General features: G+C 34.7%; 1 protein-coding gene across 3 annotated transcripts in view; it reads right to left on the bottom strand.

Moving 5' to 3' along the window:
• The window catches only part of CAMKMT (calmodulin-lysine N-methyltransferase), a 316,073-nt gene that overhangs the window by 261,055 nt on the left and 45,933 nt on the right, over positions 1-9,085 (bottom strand). The window lies entirely within an intron of this gene.

Genomic DNA, 9,085 nt, shown 5'->3' with positions numbered 1-9,085 from the left:
ATCTATTGCTGAGCCATCTGCTATTTGCAACACGCATAATAAATTCAACAGACGGGTGCACCCCCTGTGTTTCCTATAAACAGATGGTTTTTTAAGTCTAAAATATCCTATCAATGGGGACCACAACCAACACCAAAAACAAACAAAAAATCCCTCACAACCACACAGCCCACGGTTGAATACTTGGTTTCTTTTCATTCAGCATACACATAATAAAGATGGCACTGCAAACCCTAGACTGCCATCCTTCTGTTACCATGAGAGCAACATCTTTTCTTTGTGAAACACATGTGGAGACAAAGGAAGACTATTCAGTTGAACTGGTTAAGCATCTTTTGTACCTGGAATGTTGATAATACATCTAGTTGGCAGGCAGAAGCAGTACGGCCAATAAATAGCTCACCTACTTCCTTTATTTACAAAACACGCACACGCACAGCGCACAGACGCCACCACACAAATGAGTGCGTTCAGTATGTAAAAGGACACGGCAGCAACCTATTATAGCAAGATATCTGATACTAAGATACTTCCCTTAAATTTATGAGAACACAATACTTTTGAATGAAATATTGATATCCCAAATTTTTTTTAAATCTCCTCAAAAGCACTTACTTATGTAACTACATTCAAGCATGTTCTTGAAAGTTAAATATTAGCATTTATGTCATAATCAAGTCATTCATTCACATGACATTCAAACACACAGTAGTTATTTTTTGGTGAACAGTTTGTGGGCCAGCAAAAAGAAAATATTTTATAGGGAACAAAGGCAAAATTGAACCTTAAGACAATTTTTTTTAAGCTAGGCTAAATATAAAGTGCTGTGAATTCTCAGAATATCACATATTTCCATTCTTCTCATACGAAACATGAAATATCTTTTAGTACACAAGCTTATGAAAGTCTACAAAGATCACTAAACACTTCCTACATCACTGACAATTTTGATTTAAAAAAACACATAAAATTTATAAACAGTAAAATAATAAAAGCTCTACTATATTTATTACTTATTATTTTAATTAGTCTGTCTTAATTTCAATTATATCAGTCACAAATGCCCAGATCTTGGCCTATCTAAATCAATTATTTGCTCAAAATCAATTAATATAGACATTTATATGTAAGATATGCCCTGGAAAAGGATACATAAATATAAATACATTTCAAGTCCACAGTATTTAAATATTCCCCATTATTTTAAATTGAACTAAAATTAATAAAAAGATGTAAACCAATAAACAAACCAGCTCTAATGTAATATAACTACAGAAGAAAATGAACAGGGTGTCAGATTCTTCCCTCCGTGTAGACCACAACATTAGTGAGATAGCAGACAAGGAAATACCTTTTTGACGTTTAATGATTACTATGTCATGTTTCAATATAGCTGATGTTTACCATGTGCCAGGCATTAAGCAGTTTTCACAATTTAACTCATTTAATTTTTTAGTAGCCCCAGAAATCAACAGTAACATCTCAGTAAGAGTAAAATACTACTTTGAAAGCACGATTTTGTTAAAAAGAAATCTGCATGAAAAAGGTAGCACAAATAATCTCTATTAGCCATCAAAAGACTAGTAGTTTAAGAAATCATCTTAGCCTATTATAAACGGAGAGTTAACTTAAAATTTAAGGCAAATTTGCAATACTATTCTAAATGAAGACTTAGTCTGACCTCTATCTAAAGTATCAAACAAAGTTTCAGAGAGCCATAAAATAATACACATCAATTAATCATCATCATCTGCTGAGTCAAACATTAGAAAATAATGTCAAGAAGTTACCCTGTAATTACTTTGTGGCTCCTTGAAAACCCATTTGACATAATCACTCTCTGACAGCTGCAAGGGGGAAAATGTTCTATTTCTTCTCCCACCAGTACCCTCTTCTGAGAGCCAGGGGCATCGCTTCGCAGCACTTCCTGATCTGCCAAATGTTTACGAGGGAAGTGTGTGGGGTGCCTCTGTAATCAGTGCTCACGAGGCCAGTCAGGGGTTGAGAGTTTCCAATCAAAGCTGTGGATTCAGAAGAGTCGCAGTCAGGGGACAGGCAATGGGCTTATTATTACCAGTGCACAGGGAGGAAAATTACTCAAGTTCAAGAGAAGAGTATCTGGTTTTATCTAAAACACCACTGGAACATTTCCCTCCCTTCTGGCTATGATGTTACCTTTCCATTTACAAAAGAAACCTTCAGTATCCACTAGATTGTAATATGTAAAATGGGTTACTTGCCCATATGTGGGTTAAGAGTTACATTAAACTATTTTAAACTCTTTCATGTAAACTAGGTGAGAAGTTACATCATCCTGAACCCAGCTGACAAAGCCTGTACAGCCCAGCTGACAAAGCCTGTACTTTTCAGCTAAGGTTTTCGAACCTAGGACCACAATTGGGTTTTCTGCCTACCCTTGATCTGACAGAGCCTAACTAAAACTTGCTCTGAAAAAAAACACTGCTTCTTTGACAGCTCATGTCCAAGATGTGAATGCAGCACTCCATTTCTTCTCAGAACACTTACCTTTGAGCTGACATCTGAGGCTAGTTGTCTACACTCCCAAGGGGCGTGTCCTCTAGTTTTCTATTATAATTACCACTTGGTTTCCATCAGGTGCATCCACTGGAAGAAAGGCCTAATTTTCTAATAGCACAATGTGATAAGCTTAAGACCCCAGTTCTCCAGCAACAGAATATGACAGGAGCCTAGAAAAAAAATCCTGCAAAACAATCCGATTGTGAGAAATTGAAGATTTATATTGCACTGAGAATACCTGTATTCTTAGCATGGATTTTTCATTTTTTCCATCAGAAGAGATGAGCTAGGCTGGTGACACAGCAAGATTTAGAAAGCCTATTGCATTAATGAAAATGGCATTGGTGCAGTATCTTATACCTCTACAGTAAAAAAGGAAAAAAATAAAGACCAGGAAAAGAAGAAAGCAATAAAGGAACTAACGAGACAACACTATAATAAACACCAGTTACTGGCAGGCCATTTTATCCAACTGACAACGACAAAACAGGAAAAAATCGTTCAGTTTGGTACGTAAAATTGAATTGGGAAGTGCTTAATGATAGTATTCTCATTTTCCTAAGATTCTGAGCTCTTCTTCAGAAGTTAGCACAAAGATAATTTATCCCACTTTTCAAATTAAAATGAAAACTTGAAAGAGGAAAAACATCACTTTATCAAAAAAAAATTCTATTTACAGTATATTCAGGTTAAAAAAAACAAACTCATGCAGAATGGAAAAAAATCTTTCATTAAAAAGGAACAGGTTAATTGTGCTGGCCTAATTTAAGTCAATATCATTCTTGCTTTTGTCCCCAATAATGCCACTTGCATATTTATGAGTAAGAGAATTCTGCATGAATTGACTATTTCATAGCTGGCATTTTAAGATAACTTTTTAATAATAATGTGCTACAACAATGATAATCTTACTTATTAAAGCCTTATTTATTTAGTGTTGTTATCTCTTATTGGACTTCAGCAAATCTTTACTAATTTAACATTACAACTTCATATCTTTTCCTAATCTCATGTAATTTACCCTACTTAATTCCTTGCTTCTGGATATGCTACATTTGCCACCCAATGAGTTTATTTCACTGGTCATTTACTTTTAACAGTAAAGCCAAACTATTTGAAGGGAATAATCTCCCTTCAAATCCAACATAGTAAAAAAAGACTCTTATTTATCCAGCATTTTGTGCCATGAATTGAAGCTTTATTGCAAAGAGTAAGCAATAAACAAAAACACCTCAGGGGCCTGGGAGGAGCAATGTAACCAATTACATTTAATTAAATCAAAGGATGGGAGCCCCAGGGTTGAATGAGCTGAAGAACAAATTTGCATTAACACCTAGCAGCCAAACAAGTAGCTCTGGGTCTAGTCTGCAAGTACAATTGTTGCCATCTATTCTCTGCACTGAAGGGGGGCCATTAGCTAAATTCTTAGGCATTGTTTGTCCACTGATGAGAGGCTGCCTTCTCAACATTTCACTCCATCACACATGAAAATTGCCTACTAAAATAAACAGCTTCCTCTGAAAACTCAGAAACAAACATTATTACCTGACTCCAGTTTGCAATTTAGTGAAAACTCTTCAGGGCTGCTAAAGGAGAAAAAAAGAAAATGAAAGGTGTGATTCCAGGCCCTAACTTTACATTTGATGGAGATCATATGTTTGAGCAGATTCTTTTATACCATCAGAGACCACAAGGGAGGTTATTCCACATGCTCCACCAAGAGGACCTTTGTTTCAGATGGAACACGTTGACTTGATCCTACAACATGAGATTCTCAAACATACAGAGCTGAAAGCCCATTCTGCTATTCAAGTCACAATTCCCAAAACAATGCTCTCACTTTATAGAAAACTTCTCCCTTGGTGACTTACTATTTTTATTATTCAGGAAATTTTGTCTTAATATACTTTTACACACACACACACCCCCCATACATGATTATCTATCACAAACTCTATTTAACCCTATTTAATGAGAACCTACCTAATTATGGCAAGTTAACCTAACTCTGGTAGGTTCCGTTCTTTCGTCTTATACATTCCTCTTTTAGTCTCCTTAAAATATTACATTCTCAAACAAACAAACAAACCAAAAAACAAAACCCCCAAACCTTGGAAGGGTAACCTGGTAAGTCATTAGTAGTTCTGCTTTGGTAGATGGTGAGAAAGTGTGATAAAATAAAGATCAAGAAAGAGGCAAAGACACAGGTCTGGCTAAGGCTAATTCAGACTGAGCAACCAACCAAAACTATAGATGGAATATGATTTGTATCTAGAAATATTAGTTTGAATTAACAATATTGAAAAGTTTTTTTTGTTTGTTTTTAAATAAAACCACTTGAGTTACCAGACTAACAATTTCACATTGCTTCAAAGTCAGCTGCACAGCTTGTAGGATAGGGATGCCAACTCGAGTCTAAGTGGGATTCATACATTTCTGAGCTGATCAGGTGAACTCACCTGATAAGACCTGTTTTTGGTGGCAGGGTCCAAGGGCCTTACAAGAAGGACGAGGCTCCTTGACTTAAGTTCAAGATAGCTAGAATACTCTCACAACCTGTATTTCAAATCCCTTCTTTAGACTCAAAGTCTTAAAGCCCCCAGTGGATGAAGAAAAGACAGGAAAAGGCAAAATAACCTGCTCCAACAGTACCAGGTTCATACAGGCACTCTAGCAACCAGAGCACATCACACATATATTCATTATAATATTAATCTAGTATATTTTACAGTGGATATTTATCGGCATCTTGAGCTCCATGTTAATTTACATGTGAAGCCTGTTAATACTCTGTAGGCAACCATCTTATGCCAAAGTGTTATTCATTTGCTTCCTAGTTATATATGGCTGGAATACAGCCTCAAGCAAAACTTGCTAAGTATCTTATTTTGGTGTGATTGTTGGTAATCTGACTACCCTGAATCACAAGTACTCAAGTTTCAACAGACAACTGACCTTGGGGATGTATTTGATTATTATAATGTATACTAACAAATTCTTAGCATTTTTCTCCAAGTCAAATATTTTCCCAGATATTCTTAATCACTAGGTATTTAGATTTTCCTAATTGCTAAGAAATCATTCTCAATGGTAGAACCACAAATTTTTATTTGTGCCGAAATTCAAATAATTATCTTACTTACAGTCAAGTAACCCTTCCACTAAGTATATTTTTCCTTTACCAATTATGCTGACTTGCCTTTGCTTAATTCTGTTTTATACAAACACTAAAATTATTTTGAAAAAATTTAAGCTATACTTTAGAATTGGCAAAATTTCTAATTATTCTTCTAAAGCAAATTACTCGGCAAAATGACTCTCACTTTTTTTAAAGTCATGGACAAAGCCATTAAGTTTTTTGCTTAATGGATTCAATCCTAGATAGAACCAGAGAGAGAATCAAAATCATTTTCCCTGAAATAGTCTCCATTTTATACATATGGTTTTTGATTTAACAGTTCTTTTGCCCTTGGAAAAATGTAACATCATTCATTCATTGCGTTACCAAAAAAAAATGCATAAAGAGTCAATCTTATAAATCTGAAAATTTTCTAGTAGATATATGAATGTAAAAATGAGCCATAGCCCTTTCTGTAATCAAAACAGTTCATACCAAATGTCATTGCTTTGATTGCTCTATTAACTATCAAAGCGTCTATAATGACCTTATCTTTATATTCCTATGATAATTTGCAATCACTGTTGTCATCTTTTAGTCATGATATTCTTTTTCTCACAATGTAAGTAAATTTTCTCCATCAAAATGGGTTTTTTAACAATGGATAACAGACAGGTAGATTCATTAGTCTCTTCTCAGCTGGTTTTAAGATACTGTTGTCTTTGGTAAGATAAAGTTGTATTCATTTAAAAACTTGGCCATTATCTATAGTTAAATAGCTTTCTTTTATTTTTAATTATTATTCATTTTTATAACTAATGTAAATGAAGTCATTATAAAAATAAAAATATCATTTTCTTTATTAACTTTATGTTGAACTCCTTTTATGAGACCAGGTACATAGGCCTATATAATACTACAAGTATCTTTATCTTTATAACGCTGTATTATTTGGTTAGAAATATTCTTCAAAACTTCCCCTGAAACATGTGCTGAATTTTTCACATTAAATGCAATTAAACATTTCCTTCTTTAAGCAAAGAACTATAAGATTCAATGAAGCTTCAAATTCGCAATTCTCTAAGGATTAGGATGGAATGGTAGTAGGGAGCAGATTCTGAACCAAAGTCTCTCTAAAGGAGTCTGTGCAATTTGAAAACAAAGCAAGACTTTGTCCCTTAACTTTGAGTCACAGTATTGAATGTGTTCAAATTTTGAATACTATTAAAGGAGGGTGTGAGATTTTACTATTTACCAAAGGGAGTACTTTTTTAAAATTAAAGGATTTGTTTAATGTTCTGTATCATATATTTTAAAAACCAAAACCCTAAAGGTTTTGTTTTGCCCCTATTCTGCTCTCAGCTTTCTAAGTGGAGCTGGCTGAGTCACACAACAGGCTGCAAAGCTCACACATGCAGCAGCAGAATTCTACAGTCAACAGCAGAATTTGTAACACTGAAAGCATACATTTACCTCCTCTTCCTCTAGAGGTTCCACTAAAACGGCAATAAAGGAGTTAAAAACTACAAACCCACAATATCAAAAAGAAATTAGGAGGTAACATAATAGAGAAAAAGACTATCCCTCCCATGTCCCTATGGAAGATGGAAAGCAATGGAAGAGTGACAATTAGTGAAGCTATGCAGAGGAACCCAAAAATGGAGAAAGAAGACATTGTACCATCAGAATCCTAGAGACTTCGATGTACCAGATATAAGGGAAGAGGGGTAAGATCAGAGCTAAAACTGGAGGGACTAACTGAAAGTCTGTATATAGGGTAGTTGATCTCCTAGAGCCATGTATCTACCCAATAGAAAAAGAACCTGAAAAGCCCACAGAGGGAACACTCTGCCTTTCACACATGAGTTCTCCATCTGGTCATTCTAAAGCAGCTCCCTACCCATATATCCACGGAGCTCTCACTGGTTTCAGTGGTCTCATTCTTACATATGACTGGACAACTAAAGCTCAACAACAGTTGAGAAAAAGCTGAAACTAACAGAGAAAGACCAAGGCAAACAAAGAAACAGGAAAATGATCTGGGAGAAGTTAGAAATAATTTTGGAAATAGATGGAAAAGAAATTCTGAAAGTCTCAGAGAGATTCAAGAAGATACTGCAGATATAAAGTAAGAACTTAGTGCATTAAAAGGAAAAAAATTATAGAACAAGAAAGAACTGTTAGAAATTAATAATTTGCTACAAAGGGTAGATAATAAAAAGAAACTCTCAAAAATAGTGAGGGAAAAAAAAGGAAAAGAAAAAGAAATGCAGAGAAATGATTGCATTTGTGTATTAGGTAGAGCTACATAGTATCACCCTCAGACCCAAGAGTATTTAATGGCTTAAATATAATGGAAGTTCACTTCTATTCCCGGTCAATGGGCAGCTTTCTTTTAAGCAGTGATTTATTAACCCCGGATCCTTCTGTGTTATGGTTCTACCATCCCCTAGAGGCCACGTTATTTACTGCATCTTCCTGGTGAAAGAGGAAAAAGAGAAGACCCAGAAACTAGTAAAAGCTAAGGCATTCCAGAAATAGCACACTTCACTTCTGCTCACATCTGTTGGCTAGAACCTAGTCACATGGTTGCATCTAACTGCAAAGGAAGTTGGAAAATTATAGTTCAGCTGTGTTCCTAGGAAAAAGGAAACAAGTATTTTGGTGTACAATCTCTGCCACAATATGCATAAGCTACCTTTAGAAAGATTAGAGAAGGAAAAAAAAAAAAAAGAACTGCCATAGTGCTGTTCTCAGGGAACCAGGGTAAATGTGATCATGGTGAGAATTTATGTTTTACCATAAACCCATCTGTATTATTTTAATTTTTATAGTGATATATAGAAGACAGAGAGAAAAATAAGAAACAGGTTCAATCTACTTCATTCAATGTTGATTAATAGGAGTTCTAAAATGGAGAACAGAGAAAATGAATAGTCAAGGGATTAATACAAAAGAATTCAGACTGAAGGATATTGGATTTGAGATTAAAGAGGCCTATCTATGCACAGAAAGAGTCAATTTTTTTTAATTGAACTTTAGTCAATTTACAATGTTGTGTCAGTTTCTGGTGTACAGCATGATGCTTCAGCCATACATATACATACATATATTTATTTTCGTATTCTTTCACAAGATAATGAATTATATAGGTTACTACAAGATATTGAATATAGTTAGTTCCCTGTTCCCTGTGCTATACAAAAGCGTGTTGTTTATATATTTTATATACAGTAGTTAGTATCTGCAAATTTCAAATTCTCAATTTATCCCTTCCTACCCGTTTTCCCCCTGGTAACCATAAATTTGCTTTCTATCTCTGTGAGTCTGTTTCTGTTTTGTAAATAAGTTCATTTGTGTCTTTTTTTTTTAAGATTACACATATGAGTTATGTCATGTGGTATTTTTCTCTCTTTCTGGCTTACTTCA

Source organism: Camelus bactrianus, chromosome 15 (assembly GCF_048773025.1).
Source record: "Camelus bactrianus isolate YW-2024 breed Bactrian camel chromosome 15, ASM4877302v1, whole genome shotgun sequence".
NCBI classification, from domain to species: Eukaryota; Metazoa; Chordata; class Mammalia; order Artiodactyla; family Camelidae; genus Camelus; species Camelus bactrianus.
This window is presented reverse-complemented; position numbering and strand designations above follow the sequence as displayed.